This window comes from Rana temporaria, chromosome 3 (assembly GCF_905171775.1).
Source record: "Rana temporaria chromosome 3, aRanTem1.1, whole genome shotgun sequence".
In the NCBI taxonomy this organism is placed as follows: Eukaryota; Metazoa; Chordata; class Amphibia; order Anura; family Ranidae; genus Rana; species Rana temporaria.
This window is the reverse complement of record NC_053491.1, coordinates 216,863,382-216,881,603: the sequence shown is the minus strand read 5'-3', so window position 1 is coordinate 216,881,603 and position 18,222 is coordinate 216,863,382. Positions and strand designations below refer to the sequence as shown.

The 18,222-nt window shown below is 41.1% G+C and overlaps 1 protein-coding gene across 1 annotated transcript in view; it reads left to right on the top strand.

Moving 5' to 3' along the window:
• Positions 1-18,222, top strand: part of CFAP54 (cilia and flagella associated protein 54) — a 533,435-nt gene that overhangs the window by 278,570 nt on the left and 236,643 nt on the right. The gene's annotated exons all lie outside the window — the stretch shown is intronic.

Sequence of the window (18,222 nt, the reverse complement as noted above, 5' to 3'; positions counted from 1 at the left end):
TCCCATGATGTGTGTGTGTGTGTACATGTGTGTGTGTACATGTGTGTGTGTGTGTGTGTATATATATATATTATATATATATATATATATGTCTCTGTGTGTTGTATGGACGGACTGTCTTTTATCAGTAAAGGTTTTACATTGGAGTGCGGCTGTCCAGACTTTCTCATTTGCATACTTTAACTACTAATCGTGCGGTCATTACAATGTATGCAAACTAAATTTTTATAATTTTTTTTCACACATAGAGCTTTCTTTTTGTACTTTTAATCACAGCTGGGTTTTTTTTTGTTTTTTTTGTGATTTAAATGAAAAAAGACAGAACCCCCCCCCCCCCCCCCGATATTTTCTACTTGCTGTTATAAAATATATCCAATGAAAAAATATTGTTTATATTAATGTAAAATAAAATGTCTTCATAAGTTTAGGCTAAAATGTGGTAAAACAAAATCTCAATAATCTCAATAAGTGTATATTAAGTGTATATTAATTGGTTTGTGTAAAAGCTCTAGCGCAGGGATATGCAATTAGCGGACCTCCAGCTGTTGCGAAACTACAAGTCCCATCATGCTTCTGCCTCTGGGTGTTATGCTTGTGGCTGTCAGAGTCTTGCTATGCCTCATGGGATTTGTAGTTCTGTAACATCTGGAGGTCCGCTAATTGCATATCCCCGCTCTAGCGCCTACAATCTATGGTATATATACTGGAATTTACACAGCTGTGACACTGGTATACTGGTAATTGGAAGGGGTTATAATCTAGAGGCAATCAAAGCATTAAAGTGATTGTAAAGGATCGTTGTTTGTTTTTTTTCTTTTTTTAAATAACAAACATGTCATACTTACCTCCACTGTGCAACTCGTTTTGCACAGAGTTGCCCCGAACATCCTCTTCTGGGGTCCCTCAGCGGCTCTCGCGGCTCCTTCCCACATAAGATAACCCCCGAGGAGAAGCGCTCTCCCAGGGGGGGTTACCTTGTGGGCACGCTCCCGATTCCAGCATTTGTGTCCATCGACGCGAAAGCTGGACTTGGCCCGGCCCCCACATTATTGGATTTGATTGACCGCAGCAGGAGCCAATGGTTGCGCTGCTATCAATCTATCCAATCAAAAGCCAGGACCCCATGGAGAGAGGGAAAGCGTGTCCTCGTTGAGTGAAATACGGGGCTTAAGTAAAACGGGGGGCTAGGGGGCCGGTCACTGCCAGTTTTTTTTTTCACCTTAATGCATAGGATGCATTACGGTGAAAAAACAAAAGGGTTTACAACCCCTTTAACTGTGTGCCTACCAATGTGTGTACTGTGTGCTGCTTTTACTTTACTATCTGTCTGTTCACTATCGCTGTTTGAAAAACACAGAACTCTGTGTGTGATTGGCCACAGCCGATCAGCTGACTTCAGCCAAAATCATTGACTTAATACAGCTGCCAAACTTGTGCTGTGTCCAGTCATAGCACGTATCAGTAGGGAGTGCACGCTTGCGTGCCCTGAACCCGCAAGAAAGGCTGTGATGTACAGGTACGTCGCTCAGCCTGAAGCTGCCACCGGCTTGGAGTACAAATACTGCAGGCAGGCAGCAAGTGATTAAAATATAATTTCAGTCAAGATATAATGAATATTCCCACGCTACCTAACCTGTGAAAAAATTGGGTCTTTAGTTGCAGCAAACACCGGATTGGTCAAACGCTAGCCAAATAAAAATGTATAATATAAAATCAATAGATGGTGCTGCGCTCGGAATTTCCGACAACAAATGTTTGATGTGAGCTTGTTGTCGGAAAATCTGACCGTGTGCATGCTCCATCGGACATTTGCTGTCGGAATTTCCAAAAACAAAAATTTGAGAGCTGGTTCTCAAATTTTCCGACAACAAAAGTTGTTATCGGAAATTCCGACCGTGTGTACACAATTCAACGCACAAAAATTCTACGCATGCTCGGAATCATTGAACTTCATTTTTATCGGCTAGTCGTAGTGTTGTACGTCACCGCATTCTTGACGTTCGTAATTTCCAACAACATTTGTGTGACCGTGTGTATGCAAGACAAGACATCCGTCTGAAAAAAAATCCACGGTTTTGATGTCGGAATGTCCGATCGTGTGTAAACAGCATAAGTGATAATAGACAAATATATCAGTGTTAAGTGACTACTGTAAAGTGCAAAATATTCAGAATAATAAACGCTAAAGAAATATTAATAATAAAAAATGCTTCAACAAAGCACAATGTACACAAGATACAGTCTAAAGTGTAAAGTACTCAGAATATGGGTGATAACTTCCAATGTGCAATAAAAGTGCCAATAGTGCAAAGGGATAGCATCTAAGACAGTGCTGCCCCAAACTAAATAAAGTGCTGGTGCCAAAAAAGAGGAAAGGGATTGAGTCCAAAGTGAGCGTAAATCTTCAGATAATCGCAGGTGAATAAAGTGCAGGAAGCAGAGGGCTGATTTCCAACTAACGCTGTGTTAGTGTGATGGTGTGAATAAATGGTGTTTTTCTTTGGCGTGATCACACCTCAGGGTGAAATGGCTCCTTACCTTACCACTGTCAGGTTACAGCGTAAACCAGCCAATGGTGGTCTGGGGTACTGTAATAGGTCACCTTAAGGATATCCAATATGGTGTCCTGGTAGGTGCTTCTTATTGGGATATGTCTCCTTTATATTGGTCAAATGGCAGTGGAAATCCTCCCAAATGGACACATCAAATCATATAGATACAATACCAAACCTATTTAAAGACGCTTCCAGTGCTAGTAACTATTCCATGATGAAGTCACATGATCGTGACGATACGTGTCAGAATACATGGGCACCGGAATACTCATCGGCCCAGAATAAGGGGGATCCTGCCTGCCACCAATTGTCTATACAGTGGGTATCAGCTGGTAAAGTTAACACATGGTGTTACCAGTGACGACGCTCAAACAACGCAGGTCAGGCCAGTATATCTAGGGATTCCTTGCAGAGTTATCAGGACAGTTCAACTTTCACCATCTCAGAAGACAGACTATCATGGGTAAAGTGCAGGTTATTTATTGTACTGAGATTTTGTTCCTCTATTTTGAACATAGGCCTATGTGGAACATAGAACACAGTGGCTGCTGTGTTCTGGCTCAGTAGTAGTATGCAAGAGGAATATGGATTTCTCCTTTTCTCCCAGTGTTGCCTATGTACATTTGTGCATATTGGGCAGTGTTTGGAGAACTTCATTTTTACTAGGGAATGTTCTTCAGAGGCTCGGCACAGTTTGCATCCGACTCCTGTTTGAACCTCCCACCATTTTTTTACTTATCTTTTATTTTTTTTTATCAAAAATAGAAAACAGGAAGCTACAACTGAAAATAGTACACCTACAAACCAAAATACATATTCCATATAATTCACCTTACATCCATTCTTGATCTATACATTCATCACTCCTATTTCGTTATTATCTTATACTAATTCCCACCATTTTATCTGTGGCTGGGCTGTGACTTGTGACACAGCTACTGGTGCATTGCATGCTTGCAAACTGGCTTCTTCCTGCCACTACTCCTTACTCTTTGAGATACAAGAATATATTGTTTAACTCTGCCTGCCGCGTGCATCTCTGTTTTTTTATAGAAACCTGTGCTGAGATGATATCATTGGCTGAAACTGCAATTCTTCTAGAAATGCTAATTGCCTGGTTATCCTTTGCTGTAGCACTTTTGGTTGCTAAAATAGCAGAAGCATATAGATCAGGGTACTCATAGCTGGACATGGCTGTATATGTGTGTCTGCATATTGCCAGCGGTAATAGAGAGCATGAACCAGCCATGGTGTTACCAGAGTTTACTACATGCAAATCTGTCCCCTATATGACTCTTGCAGGATTGTACATGTCAGTGCACTGATAAATGATATGTAAAGCCAATCAAAGTGCATATGGGTGTGTCAGACTTTTTAAGGCCACCATAAAATCGATTTTTCTTTGGCAAGCCTGCTTTATGGGAGTTAAATGCCTACCACCACTATCCCAGTAGATTCTGATGCAAATGCTTGTGTTGGTCTACTCTTCCTATAGTCAACCTGCCTGTTTCTCACCTTATTTTTCTTTCAATAAATTTTTATTGGTATATAATAATACATGACCAATAATCAAAAGCAACTATCTGTTGTGTTCAGAAAACATTTAAATAATAAGCATACAGAAGATTAGACAAATTCAGTAGGTAGTCAAGATGGAAGACCAATCGAGTAAGCAAGTAATTAATTAATTAAATAGAATATATCGAACTGAGCTTGGAGAATCATTACATGTCGTTTAGCACATTGAAAATCAAGACGAGCGCAATATGAAGCTTCTGTTATAAATACAGGAAAAGAACAACAAGGTAACCCAAATTTAGTATTGTTATTAACGACACAATGGGTCGCAGAATACTCAATGGGAAATAAAAACAACAACCCTTCATAGGAAAGACATGAGCATCAATGGCTACGTGTTATTTTCGTACCATTTTTTCCAAGGGGCCCATGAGATTACGTGTTTAGGTAAGGTAAACTTTGACACAGCCATTATCCTCTCATACGTGTAGTGGATATTAGTTAAATCAATAGCTTCCAAAATGCTAGGAGGACATGGATCTTTCCATTTCCTGGTTATCGAAAGCCTGGCAGCCATAAGTAAATGAACTATTGAGCACCTAAGATTCGCTGAAAAGTTTTCAATACCCAGAGAAAGCAAAGCCAAGGCGGGGTCTGGAATAATCCGCTTGTCAGATAAAACAGATATAATTCCGAACACTTCCGCCCAATATTTTGTAAGCATAGGGCAGCCCCATAAAGTATGTAGAAGGTCACCTCTGAATCCGCATAATCTCCAACATCTGTCTGACTGCTGTCCGCCAAATTTTGATAAAACATCTGGAGTATAATACCACCTCAAGGCGAATTTAACTGATAATTCCCATAACGTAGTACAACAAGATGTTGATTGATTTAGCTTACACGCGATATGCCACTGGTCATCCGTATATGAATGACCCAGATCCTTCTCCCATTGAACATGCGAGGAGGTTTTAGAAAATCTCTGCTTTTCCTGGAGTAAATTATAAAAAACGGAGATTCCCTTTTTTCTGATTTCTAGCGAAGTTAAGTAGGACCACATTACGGGATGTATATGAGTAGTGTTAACGTTCAATTTTCGTATATATTTCACTATGAGAGAATAATGAGTATGGCACCAACTAGGTAAATCGAATTCAGATTGAATGTCTTGGAATGATTTAATCTCTCCCTTGTAGAAAAGGTTATGTATATGTTTAATACCATGATCACCCCAAAGATCCAGTGGAACATGTTTCAAAACTAGTCTCAATACATTCAGTGGAGCATGCACTTTAAGAGTAGAATCAGAGGGGTCTACAGATTTTAAAACTTTAAGCCATGTAGCAATTGACAACTGCATTGTAGGGGGTAGATATGTGGGGATTTTTATCCCTAGACTTGCACCAAACAACCAAAAATTAGCAGAGCCATGAACGCAGAAGGAGGTTTCAATCCGACCCCATGTTGTAGTGGGACAAGTTTGAAACCATTCTTTTAGCTGGGACAATATAGACGCATGAAAGTAATCACGGAAATCGACATAACCCACTCCTCCCCACTTCCTATGTTTGATTAGTTTGTAGTGGGCGCACCTAGATTTCTTCCCATTCCAAATGTATTTGGAGAGGATCGATTGTAAAGATTTGAAGAAGTGAACAGGGATAGGTATAGGTCAGGGATAAGCAATTAGCGGACCTCCAGCTGTTGCCAAACTACAAGTCCCATCATGCCTCTGCCTCTGGGTGTCATGCTTGATGCTGTCAGAGTCTCGCTATGCCTCATGGGACTTGTAGTTTGGAAACATCTGGAGGTCCGCTAATTGCTTATCCCTGGTATAGGTAAACACCTAAACAAGTACAATATTTGAGGCAGATGTATCATTTTGAATGCCGATAGTCTGCCCCACCAAGACAATTCATGCTTACCCAGTTTCGTCAGGTCTATAAGCAATTTCTTTTTGAGAGGAATATAGTTTTGCGTGAATAGAGATCTAGTGGATCGGGATAGTAGTATCCCTAGGTATGGAATGCTGGTTTCTGCCCATGAATATGGGAACTGGAGCAGGCTGTTAGACACAGCGTCAATACCTATATCCATGGCATAGGACTTGTTTTCGTTAACTTTATAAAATGAAATTCTACCAAACCAGGCCAAAATCTTTTGAACTTCAAGAAGAGAAGAAAATGGGGATGATAACATTAAAATAATATCGTCTGCAAACAAACTAATTTTATGTGTGCAGTTGCCGATAGATATACCTGAAACCTTCGGATTAGACCTAATGTGTTCAGCCAAAGGTTCTATTAATAAATTTAATATCAAAGGGGACAATGGGCATCCTTGCCTGGTGCCATTGGTGATATGGAATGGTTTAGACAGCATGTTAGAACTGAAAACTCGCGCAATGGGATTTGAATACAAGGCGAGAATTGCTCTGAGAATAAAGCCCTCAAAACCAAATTCCTGCAAAGTAAGTGACAGATAGGTCCAATTGACCCTGTCGAACGCCTTCTCCGCATCCAATGATAGGAGCAGAGAGGGCGTTCCGGTAGCGTTGATATTGTGGATAACGTCAATCAACCTTCTGGTCGCGTCGGAAGACTGTCTACCCCTGGTGAAACCAGTTTGATCTAAATTAATTAGTTTAGGGAGGAGGTCTACAATTCTATTGGCAAGCATTTTAGCATAAATTTTCAAATCTACGTTCAGTAGAGAAATGGGGCGGAAGTTTTGTGGGGAGGTTGGGTCTTTACCTGGCTTAGGTAGAGTGACAATAAGTGCGGACAGCATTTCCTTTGGGAATGAAGAAATAGATGCAGAATGGTTATATACGTCTTGTAAATGGTGTAGAAGTACTTGTTTAAACGTTTTAAAATATTCATTGGAATATCCATCCGGACCCGGCGCTTTCGCCCTAGGTAAAGAATCAATGGTAGAGAGAATCTCAATATTATTAAAGGGACTATTTAAAAGTGTAAGCTGATCTCCCGTTAATCTGGGTAATTTAATATGCGATAGGAATGCCCGAATCTCATCAGTGGAGGGTTGGTGGGTATTAATATCTCTGGAGAGATTATATAAATCACTGTAATAAGAACTGAAAGAGTCAGCAATAAGTTGGGGGTCAATAATTTTATCTTTCGAGACTGGGTCATAGAGATGAGAAATCTTCGTCTTTAGTCTATGACCCTTAACTCGGTTAGCCAAAAGTTTACCTGCCTTGTTATTAGCGACATAGGAGCGTGCCTTCAATTTTCTAAGATTAGAATCATACGATTCCATTAGTACAGATCTCAAATCATGCCTAAGTTGAAATATCTTGGATTTAAGAAAGGTAGAAGGTTTAGATTTGTTTTCAGAGTCGACATCCGCTAGTTTTTTGGTGAGTTCATCAATCTTAGATCTCCTCATCTTTTTTGCCCGTGATCCAAGTTGAATGAATAGACCACGAACGAAGGCCTTATGAGTATTCCATACTACTACTGGATCGGATACGGAACCTTTGTTGTCCGAGAAGAATTCAGTCAATTTTTGAGAAATATATTTTATATTATCGGGTTGTTGTAATAAATAATTGTTTATGCGCCATAAATAAGATTTGTTGTTAGAATTAACATTCTTTAGCTTAATACTGATTGGTGCATGATCCGACCACGTAGCAGTATGGATGAGAGACTCCAAAACATTTTGTAGTAACCATTTGTCGGAAATGAATAGATCAATTCGGGAGTATGTGTTGTGGCGCGGTGAGTGGAACGTGTAGTCCCTCTCAGACGCGTGACAGCACCTCCATATGTCATATAACTCATTGTCTGCCAGAAAAGCAGCAAGAGGGGAAGCAAACCTTTTAGCATTTGAGGAGGAATCAACGTGCACATCAGGTACCAAGTTGAAGTCACCACAAATCAAAAGATTACCCTTCTGCATGTCTATAATTTTGTTCATAGTGGCCTTGTGGAATTTCATTTGTCCTAAATTTGGTGCATACAAGTTAACTATCGTGTATAATACATTATCCAATGTGCATACCAAGACAATAAACCTGCCTTCAGGATCAGCATATTCGTTTAAAAGATTGAAAGCCAATGTATCTCAAATAGCAATTAACACACCTCTCTGCTTGCGAGTATAGTCTGCCTTGAAAACATGAGGATAAGAGTTATGGCGACATTGTGGAGCGTTATCCTTGATAAAATGCGTTTCTTGTAAGCAAAGAACATCGCAATTAGAAGACAGCGCTGTTTTCCACACTGAGGCCCTCTTAGCCGGGTGATTTAAACCGTTAGTATTGATAGAGAGAAAATTGATAGACATTATGTAGCGGTGAGTACGTGTAATGTGTGTGATACTTACAGGGTGGGAATACCTTTAGGCGATATGGATCAATGAAAAGCGAAAGATGTCCAGAAGTATGCACTGTCAGGGAACACGGAATCAACCAATCGTTGTGACAGCTGCAAATAAAAACTAAAACAGAAACAAAATCAAAACAAGAAACAAAACAAAACAAATCAAAGTTAACTCAAAACAAATAAAACAAAATAGCCAAAATAATTGGAATGGCAACAAACCAAAATAATGAAATTGCTATCATATGTATATGAAACAAATCGCTATTTTGTGTACTAGGGAAATGAACCTGGTACTAGCAATGCAATATCAAAGAGGTCGGGTGAAAACTATAACCGACCAAGAGGAGGGGTAATGTTCAACAGGCAAGAGTAATAAAAAATAACATGTCAGATACTAGGGGGATGTATTGACAGCAAAGGAAATTTGCAAATGACTATAGCAAAAGATAAGAAAAAAGGAAGGAAGGAAGGAAAAGGAAACACATCAAAGGGAAATCACAATAGTTCCTCATCTTCCTCTGTTCATACGGTAATTATCAAGATGTTGATTGTCGAGGTTCATTCCAGTCGCACTTTTTCCGTCTTTAGAGGAAAGAGATGGGGTAATACCCCAAGAATGAAGCAATTGCAGACCATCTTTAGGGTTGGACACGACGGTAGTTGATCCATTGTAGGTAATTATCAGTGTAGCAGGATGCTTCCATTTATACGGAATTTTGTGATCGCTCAATGCCTTGGTTGTAGATTTAAGTTGCCTTCTCAAATGCAGAGTATATTGTGACAGATCTGCGTAAAGATGAATGTCTTTATATGGACCAGGAAGTACTGAAAGGATCCTAGCTTTCGCCAATAGTTTTTCTTTTGTGGGATAAAAATGAATCTTCATAAGGACATCCCTAGGAATAGCTGCGTCCATGTTCTTAGGTTTGGGAATTCGGTGGATCCTATCGATCATTCTTTCCATTTGGGAAACTTCCGGCAACAAATTGGCAATTAAATCATCCGCATATTTAGTTAAACCATCACGGGGAACGGTTTCAGGGACCCCTCTCAGTTTAATATTATTTCTCCTTGAGCGGTCCTCAAGGTCTGCGAGCTTGGCTTTAATTTGAACGTTATCATCTGACAAGTCTCTATAAGCGTCCATAAGATCAGTAACAGTGTCAGATTGGTCATCCATTTTGTTTTCAACAGTGATGACCCTGTCATTCAGACCCCGCAATTCAGTAGAGAATGTATTCATCATCATTGAGAAACTAGACATGAGTGATGCTTGCAGTGAAATGAGCATATCTTTCATAGTTGTGTCTAATACTGGTTGTCCCACAGTGGGATAGTTTGTAATTAGAGATGCGTCACAGGGGTTAGCTAAGGTATGCAGCATAGGTGACATACCTGGGATCAGAGCAGGAGCTGCGTCATCGATCCTCCTCCTTGATTTGGCAGGGCTATGAGACGAAGGGCTATGTAAGGGGGAGCCTCTAACAATGGACGAATGTTGTACATCTTGCCACGGAGCTCCCTCATCATCAGGCAGATCAGAGTATGATGCAGGCGCCTGACACATAGCTGCGGTATCTGTGCCATCATTCAGCCGTGATCCCGCTGCACCCGGCATCTCCATGAAGTCTGCGAGCTTTTTGTTTTGTCCCTTCTCTTTCTTCTTCCGCGGAAACATCGGGTATGTTCCGCGGGCAATGACCGACAATTACCGACCTTTTTTGAAATTCAAAACGAATGTCTTGCCGCTATATCCCCGGTTCTCCGACGGAGCTCTGCGCTCAAGCGGCCATCATGATCGCTTGCAAGCCACGCCCCCTGTTTCTCACCTTATTAATGCCTTGACCATCCCATGTTCACCTGGTCAAAATTCCTAAGTAGGGACCTGGTGGCAGCTGACATTCACCTTATTGATAGCATTGACCATATGATTGTTGCATTGATCTTTTTGTGTGACATGGTGCTAGGCGCTAGGTTGGTCATGCCATGGCAAACCCTTTTGGCTGTTCAGATCTGTGTAAGGCTCTGGTTTAAAGGCTGTTTAGCAGAGGAAAAGTGTAGAAAGGCTTTGGTATGCCTAAATTTCTTTAAAGACCATCTTTTGTCTCTTTATTGGACAACATATTTAACGATGCTACAGTAAGTAGGTGAACATACTTGCCTCTGCTACACAAGGCTGAGGATCTGTGACACAGGTTGAGACCTTCCATTTTTATATAAGTATCAAAAGGTTACCAAATAGTTTCACTTTTGTGCTCTGATCTTACTCTGCTTTGTGTCGTCCTATGCCTTAGAAACATCAGACAGACCTTTTTTCAGTCATTCAGGGATTGTCCTAATGGGCTATTGTTTAAACCCAAAGGAGGCATTCCTTCAATTTAGGACTTTGGAAAGAATTTATTTGGTCTGCAGTGATTTGTTTGGTTTTACTGTAGAAGACGACCACTATTTGCAATTATCCCTTCCCTTTGACCTTTTCTCAGTTTCAAGAGTGTTCACAAAAAACCCCCATACTTATTCATGCGTGCGCAAAGTCTACGATTTGCGCATGGGCGCACGCCTTCTGAAGTGCCCAGTACGTCCCTGACAGTAGTATTACAGACGGCTTTTAATGGCACAGATAAAATCACACAGGAAACAGGAAATACAAAGGCTCATCTGTGTATCAGTGGTCCATAGGGAAGCCTCAGATCCAGATCCTTTTTTCTACGCAGAGATGGGAAGCTGCAGTTGTTGTTGCTCAGCCTGGAGCAGATCCTGTGGCCATCAGAAGGAAGCTGGGGTTGAGGTCACGGGTCACGGGGGAGGACTCCACAGAGTCAGAAGTGTTGGATAGGCAGGCTACGCGCTCGGAGCTGCATATTGGCCAATAGACAGAGCCAGCTCTCTGAGGACAGCAGCCGCCATTGATCTGCCACAATTAACCCTTGTACTATTTATGGACTTATTGCTTATTTAGCAAAACATTTCAGCTAGTGTGTGCACTTACATACTTGCGCTTACAGTTACTACCACCTTGTTTAAGGTTTACCAAGTAATTGGACCAGTCTGTTTTCAGGACGTGTGACTTGATGAGTGTTACAGCAGATGACCTGGTAACACCAGGTGATAATTTTATGCATTTCTTCTGCTGAAAATTTGATCTTGTCTATTTTGAAGGCTCTAGACCGAGAGCTCTGGCTTGTCGTCTTTTATCAGTTTTAGCAATGCTCTGTAGCCTCTACCAGATCACTCAGATCTCTTATCTCACCCTGCCTCTTGGTTGCTGGCTTGACAGTCTGTTGAAGCCCAGGTTCTATTTATAGGCTTCAACCTGGTTTACTGCACATACTTTTTCAAGGTCAATATGTTTGGCTATTTAAAGCCATTTGTGTTCCTTTGTTAAGTTGTTTCTTGTTGTGGTGGTTTGCCCCTCAGTTTAGACTGCTTTTGGACATCTATAGGCTGCCTATTATTAAAGCTGTGTCTCTCAATGGACTCTATGGAGGGATAAGCTCCTTCACCTCATGTTATTATCTCTTTGGAGTGCTTACTACAACTAAACAGGTGTGAAGTGGGAGGGGCTATATGATCTAGAGGTCTGACGTTCAGTTTTCTATGTGCCTTGTGGCTTGTGGCTTACTTGTTCTAAGACGGCAACGCTGAATGCCTGTTGATATTTATGCGAGAAAATAAAACACTACTCACCCAATCGCATTCTCTGAGCAACTAACCAAAACCTCCTCCACATCCCCAAGTCCGGCTACAAATCGAAGGGAGAACGAAGATTTGCAGTCCAAGGACCACGACTATGGAACGCTCTACCCACAAACATCCGCATTGGAAGAAAACCAAGAGCCTTCAGGAAAAAACTTAAGACCCACCTCTTCTGAAGAATCAGTACGATGCTGAACGGAAAAAGCGCATGGAGGCGATTTAGTTCGCATTTGTAGCGCTATACAAGTTACTCACTCATATAATTGGTACTTAGTGATACTATGGCCCAGATTCTGAAAGGGCTTACGACGGCGCAACGCAATGTGCGCCGTCGTAAGTCCTAATCTGGGCCGTCGTATCTATGCGATTGATTCTTAGAATCAGTTACGCATAGATAACCATTATATCCGACAGGCGTAAGGCTCTTACGCTGTCGTATCTTAAATGCAATTTTTTTTTCGCCGCTAGGTGTCGCCTCCGTCGTTTTCCCGATCGAGTATGCAAATTAGCAACATTCGCAAATTCCCGAACGTACGCGCGGTTGACGCAATGAAGATACGACGTTTACGTTAGATTTGCGACACGTAAAGTTGCCCCTGCTATATGAGGGGCAACCAATGTTAAGTATGGCCGTCGTTCCTGCATCGACATTTAAAAATTTACGTTGTTTGCGTAAGTCGTCCGTGAATGGGGCTGGACGCCATTTACGTTCACGTCGAAACCAATGACGTCCTTGCGACGTCATTTAGCGCAATGCACGTAGGGAAATTTTAGGGATGGCGCATGCGCAGTACGTTCGGCGCGGGAACGCGCCTAATTTAAATGATTCACGCCCCCTACCCGGATCATTTGAATTAGGCGGGCTTGCGCCGGGGGATTTACGCTACGCCGCCGCAACTTTACAGGCAAGTGCTTTGTGAATCAAGCACTTGCCCGTAAAACTTGCGGCGGGCTAACGTAAATGAGATACGTTCCGCCGCCGCAGAGATGCGGCGATCTACGAGAATCTGCCCCTATGTGTGTTACATCTGTGTACTGAAACTTTTCCTAAATAATTTATAAAAAATAAAAAAAAAAAGCTGTACCCCTCAAAGGACTTCTGTTTTATGGTAAGTGGTGAAAACAAGCCTATGTTACCTTTCAATTCATCTTTTTGGAGTCTCACGTGCTCACCCTTCCAGATACTGCAGCTTACTACAGTGGCAGTGCTGTCGAACTAGAAAGCAGTAAGCAGTACTAGGTGTGGCATATTGACAAGCTACAGCTAAGGGCAGTAACAATACTCATAGCTGCGCCCCCTGCATCTGATAGCCAATACATGGCTGTTGTTATTAAGCAGGGGGTGCAGCTAGATGCCTTTGGACTATTACTGTAAGTAAGATGTGAAGGCCACATGGCATTTCTTATTAAAATCACACATTTAAATAGATGCCTCAAACAGTATAAAGAAATGTAAGCAGAACAAGGTCTCCTATATGAAAACTAAACCATGCTTTTACTTCTGTCTGTACAAAGAGGAGTAAGCAAAAATATATATGTCAGAGTTAAGGGTGCAATAGCTATTGCTTTAACTGTTACTGCTGATGTTGTGTCATTGGTATTAAAAAGAACCATTCATGATTTTGCTTATGCAGGTTTCTCGCATGTAGTTTTTAAGAGTTATTCTAACCAAACCTTTTTTTTTCTATTAGGATTTTAATAATAATAATAATAATTATAATCTGACATTTGTTGTCGGAAAATTTGAAAGCATGCTATAAAACATTTGTTGTCAGAAATTCCGATGGAGCATACAAACGGTCAGATTATCCGACAAAACCCTGCTATCCCACATTCGTTGTCAGAAAATCCAATCGTGTGTTTGAGACTTAACAGTGTAAATTTGCTGTCACTCAACACACAGCCATTAATGTTTAAACTGCTGGCAACAAAAGTGAGTACTACACCCCTAAGTGAAAATGTCCAAATTGGGCCCAATTAGCCATTTTTCCTCCCTGTTGTCATATGACTAGTTAGTGTTACAAGGTCTCAGGTGTGAATGGGAGCATGTGTGTTAAATTTCATGGCATCTCATGGCAAATAACTCTCTGAAGATCTGAAAAAAAGAAGTGTTGCTCTATATAAAGATGGCATAGGCTATAAGAAGATTGCCAAGACCCTGAAACTGACCTGCAGCACGGTGGCCAAGACCATACAGCAGTTTAACCGGACAGGTTTCACTCAGAACAGGCGAGTGTACATGCTTAGCGTCATATCCAGAGGTTGTCTTTAGAAAATAGACATATGAGTGCTGCCAGCATTGCTGCAGAGCTTGAAGGGGTGGGGGTCAGCCTGTCAGTGCTCAGACAATACGCCGTACACTGCATCACATTGGTTTGCATGGCTTGTCGTCCCAGAAGGATGCCTCTTCTTAAGATGATGCACAAGAAAGCCCGCAGTCTGCTAAAGACAAGCAGACTAAGGACATGGATTACTGGAACCATGTCCTGTGGTCTGATGAGACCAATATAAACTTATTTAGTACAGATGGTGTCGAGCGTGTGTGGTGACCACCATGTGAGGAGTACAAAAACAAGTGTGTCTTGCCTACAGTTAAGCATGGTGGTGGGAGTGTCATGGTCTGGGGTTGTATGAGTGCTGCCAGCACTGGGGAGCTACAGTTCATTGAGGGAATGGCAACATGTACTGTGACATACTGAAGCAGAGCATGATCCCCTCCCTTCAGAGACTGGGCCACATTGCAGTATTACAACATGATAACAACTGAACACACACCTCCAAGACGACCACCTTGCTAAAGAAGCTGAGGATAAAGGTGATGGACTGGCCAAGCATGTCTCCAGATCTAAACCATATTGAGCATCTGTAGGGCATCCTCAAACGGAAGGTGGTGGAGCGCAAGGTCTCTAACATCCACCAGCTCCGTGATGTAGTCATGGAGGAGTGGAAGAGGACTCCAGTGGCAACCTGTGAAGCTCTGGTAAACTCCATGCCCAAGAGGGTTAAGGCAGTGCTGGAAAATAATGATGGCCACACAAAATATTAACACTTTAGGCCCAACTTTTCACTTAGGGGTGTACTCACTTTTGTTGCCAGCAGTTTTGACATTAATGGCTGTGTGTTAAGTTATATTGAGGGAACAGAAAATTTACACTTTTATACAAGCCGTACACTCGTACACAATATTTACAAAAATGGGAGGGATGTGGTCATTTTTGTGAGATACTGTGTGTGTGTGTATTTATGTGTGTATATATTTATATATATATATATATATATATATATATATATATATATATATATTAGTGCTGTCAAGCTATTAAAATTTCTAATCGCGATTAATCGCATTAATGTCATAGTTAACTCACGATTAATCGCGCGATTAAGGAGGTTCACCCTTTAAAACATTTTTTTTTTGTTTTCTTATTTTTTTTTTTTTTTTTTTATAATATTAAATTGTGTTTTTTTTTTTTTTTACATTTTGATCACTTTTATTGCTGTCACAAGGAATGTAAACATCCCTTGTGACAGCAATAGGTGGTGACAGGTACTCTTTATGGAGGGATCGGGGTCTAAAAGACCTCCGAGCCCTCCTTTGCACTTCAAAGTATTCAGATCGCCGAAAACGGCGATTCTGAATACTGTGTACTTTTTTAAATCCGGCGCCATTGGCAGCCGAGAAACCCGGAAGTGACGTCATGACGCCGCTTCCGTGGTTTCAATGCGGAGACTGAATCAAAGCCATTTACGGCTTAGTGTCAGTCTCCGCCTGAACACAGAACGCGGCGGATGGAGGATCGGGTCTCCCGGTGGGACGGGAGGCCCGGTCAGAGCGGCGAAAGGCGGCGGGAGGGAGGGGGTGTCCCCTCCCGCTCCTCCGGCATAACAACCGAGCGGCTTTTAGCCGCATCGGTTGTTATGTTTGGATAGCCGATCGCCCGCTCTAAACAATGGTACCGGGATGATGCCTGCGGCTGCAGGCATCATCCCGGTATAACCCCCGAACGCCGCCTCGTTAATCGCGCGATAAAAAAATTTGACGGCGTTAACATGGGTTTGTGTTAACGCCGTTAATAACGCGTTTAACTGACAGCACTAATATATATAGATATATAAAATGTGTGTGTGTGTGTATTTTGAACGTGCCCGACCTAAATATACAGGAGCATGTTAAACTATGCTTATACAGTTATTGTAAGGTAAGTGGTTCGTAACTACAACTGCACCATCTTTTAAGCCCTGTACACACGATAGGTTTGTCTGATGAAAACAGACCGATGGACCGTTTTCATCGGACAAACTGTTCGTGTGTGGGCCCCATCGGTTTGTTTTCCATTGGTGAAAATAAATAGAACATGTTTTAAATGTTTCCTATGGATAGAAAACCGATAGAAATAAACGATCGTCTGTGTGGAAGTCCATCGGTCAAAAATCCACACATGCTCAGAATCAAGTCGACGCATGCTCGAAAGCATTTTACTTCATTTTTCTCAGCACGTCGTAATGTTTTACGTTACCGCGTTTGGACACGGTCGGATTTTTGACCGATGGTGTGTAGGCAAGACTGATGAAAGTCAGCTTCATCGGATATCCAGCGAAAAAATCCATCGGATTAGATTCCATCAGATATCTGATCGTGTGTACAGGGCTTTAGAGTCTAAAATAAAATCCTAACTTAAGTTTACATTTTTCTTGTTATTTAATAAGATTTAATTTTAATTAATACTCGTGGGGTAGAGATCAAACTGTTAATGTTCATTTATATGTAAATCTTTTAATCATGTGTATGAAATTAAGAAGACCCTGGCAAAGTGACAAACGGAGCCTTTAGCTCAGTATGCAAATGAGGAAATAGCACTCTCCAATACTTTGAGCCCTTCAAATGTTAAAAGCATTATTGGTAGTTTTTGTACATAGAATATTGGAACATTATTATACCCACTTGTAAAATGTATTTTCCAAAGTACATCGCTTGATTACATGTAGCACCATGCCAAACAGGTATCAGTCATTAATTTTGAGATTTGTCTGATCATTCTCTACATTTTTGCTACAAAAAATGCCCATTAGTTTCCAGTAGGTGTCACAGATGTATGATTGACTCACACCTGAATTAGGGCAATAGCCACTGACACTTAATTTTAATCATAAAGGTAAAGTGTCACCATTTTAAAAAGTAATACTATCGATTTCACTTAAGCATTTACTCTGTTTTGGTACCTTTGAGGGGAGCATGTTAAGGTAATATCACATGATAGTTCTGTTGGCATGTACTGTAGTTAGAGACATGTCTTGCCTACATCATAACCTTACCTAAAGGACCAGTCCACCCAAAGTTTTAAGCCTCTGGTTTCTCATAGGGGTATGAATACTTTTTCAAGGCATTGTAGTTGCGTAAATGATTCACTGTTGCCTCCTAAGTAAGCAAGCTCCCATCTTCAGTGTGAGCATCTGAAGCTCATTCGTAGCTTTTTTCGGGATTCCCGATCTTGTTTACACAGCATGGTGGACTTCTATTGCGAAGGCTGCCCATTGACACCTGGGATTGATGACACATATATCCCAGGAGCCAACAGGCGGCCGGATATGACGTATAAATAAAAGTGCATCGCTAAAAATTAGTGTGATATCAGATGACTGATGGCATAAATAAATCAAATTGAACCAAAAAATTTTACAAAAACACCACATGTATGCACCGTAGTGAAATGTGAAATAACGTTCAAGTGAAGAAATGTAAATACAATAGTTCATTAATGAAAGGTTATTGTAAATACAAATGATAATATTCAAAAATGAGTGACAACATTCCAAATAGTAAGTGAATAAACACAGTCTATTTGTGACTATTAGGGAAAGTTGATAGAAGATCCACCACTGTATGTCATAAGGCTTACCGAAAGGATTGAACCTAGATAAGCATGCACTCACTAAGTCAATCAAGCTTGTGAGGTCAATAGACCAAAAGAGGCATGTCTCAACAGACACTGATTCCAGGAACTCAGCAGTGGAACTTCCAATGATGTTTTAAAGGTTAAAACGCCTTTAACAAATGGATGGTATGGATATGGAAAAAGAGGAAGACAGGAGCGCACATA